This window comes from Bufo bufo, chromosome 9 (assembly GCF_905171765.1).
Source record: "Bufo bufo chromosome 9, aBufBuf1.1, whole genome shotgun sequence".
Taxonomy (NCBI): domain Eukaryota; kingdom Metazoa; phylum Chordata; class Amphibia; order Anura; family Bufonidae; genus Bufo; species Bufo bufo.
Genome location: NC_053397.1, coordinates 158,234,792 through 158,236,365, shown reverse-complemented (window position 1 = coordinate 158,236,365; position 1,574 = coordinate 158,234,792). Strand labels below are relative to the sequence as shown.

At 43.9% G+C, this 1,574-nt stretch overlaps 1 long non-coding RNA gene across 1 annotated transcript; it reads right to left on the bottom strand.

Moving 5' to 3' along the window:
• Positions 1-572: 572 nt before the first annotated feature.
• LOC120978572 lies at positions 573-1,346 on the bottom strand. Its single transcript, XR_005774122.1, has 3 exons — positions 1,214-1,346; positions 778-833; positions 573-618 (listed from the first exon to the last, which is right to left on the bottom strand). It is a non-coding gene; the product is annotated as an uncharacterized LOC120978572 (long non-coding RNA).
• Between the last annotated feature and the right edge of the window lie 228 nt (positions 1,347-1,574).

Below are 1,574 nucleotides of genomic sequence, written 5' to 3'. Positions count from 1 at the left end.
TCAACACTCAGGGGAGGAAAAACCCCCTAGTGGGGGAAACCTCCAGGGAACCATGGCTGAAGGACTGCCCTTCCCTTGGGCAAGGGGGTAAAAGCCATCATTTGAGATGAGGTAGCTATGGAAAGTCCGGGTAATTGTCACATCCAGTATTTGGAAATTCTGCTAGATGTTGAATCCAGAAAATCCGGTAAATGTCAAATCCAGTATTAGGAAAGTCCGGTAAAATGTCACATCCAGTATTGAGGACAGAGACCAAGCCTGGAATCTGCCTCTTGATCCAGAAGATTCAAGTCCAGCAATGTCATGATGGTTTCAGTTGTCTTGGTGCTCCACCCCTTGGATCTTATTGGGGTTTTCAGGGTCCTGGGTCTTTTCTCTCAGGCCAATGGAGACACCTTCTCGGGACAACGTTAAAGACAAACGCTGAGAAAAAAGAAGAAAGACCATTAATTATAAAACAGCTCTATATAATATATGACTTCTCTGAAATGTTTCTGGAGCACATTAGACCTTTACACAGCATCTACTCACCTGGAAATCTGTATAGTTCATTATTTGGTATATTATCAGGCCAACAAATCCAGTCCACTCGGCCACCATGCCTGTCCTGGTGTAGATCTGCAGAAGACAGAATAGAGGATTAGTGCCTGGCGGTACTCACCAGGGACTCTATATGAAGTGAGATGGGAAGATGGAGGTGAGATAGGAGCTTTTATATTACTGTTACACAGGATAGATGTAGATTATACAAGACGGTGAAGAGTTGCATGAACTCACCTCATCACATCGGCCAGTACATAGCTGGAAGAAGCTGATGGTCATACACACAGAAACTGGAAGGACGTGTTAAGGACAAGTAACAGAATTAATTCTATTATTATAGTGTTTCCTATACTGTGATGTCTGATCTGTGCTACAATGGGGTCGGAGGAAGCGAATAATCTCCTAGTTGCCAATAGTCCCACATTTGCCAAAACTTTCCCGAATATTCAGAGACAATGTCTCTGTAAATTTGGGTTGTCCTGGGCCAAAAATGCTTGGGGCCTAGTTAACTCCACCAATGAATGATAGTGACCTGATCATTTAAAGGAGGGGCGGGGGTCTTGGCTAAATTGACCCAAATTTACAAACAGCAGCAATGATGGTAAGTACATATGTGTAAGTGTATCCAGCAAACAACATGGCACTGTACCAGTCAGCTATAAGAGGATACAGGTCAGCAGGGCCACAATGGGCACCAAGGTTGATGCCAATCTAATGTGGCATAGGCGGCGACTGCTGAAGGATTTCTTGTACAGGCATATAGCTTGACCTAGGTTGTAAACGGCACAAAAGAAAAATGCCGGGCCTGCGCCGATCCTGTGGACTGTAGGACTGATCCTCATCTAGAACAAAAGCAGAGAAATAAATGTCATCAATATTGACGTCCTGAAGATCTGAGAATACAGAACTGCAGAGGCCGCAGGTGGTGTAATTATACAGGGGCAGTAATACATAAGAATAGTCACCAGGGCGCGTTATTGTATTTATACACATCTCTTACTAGTCCTGAGACATCTGTATATAAACTTACC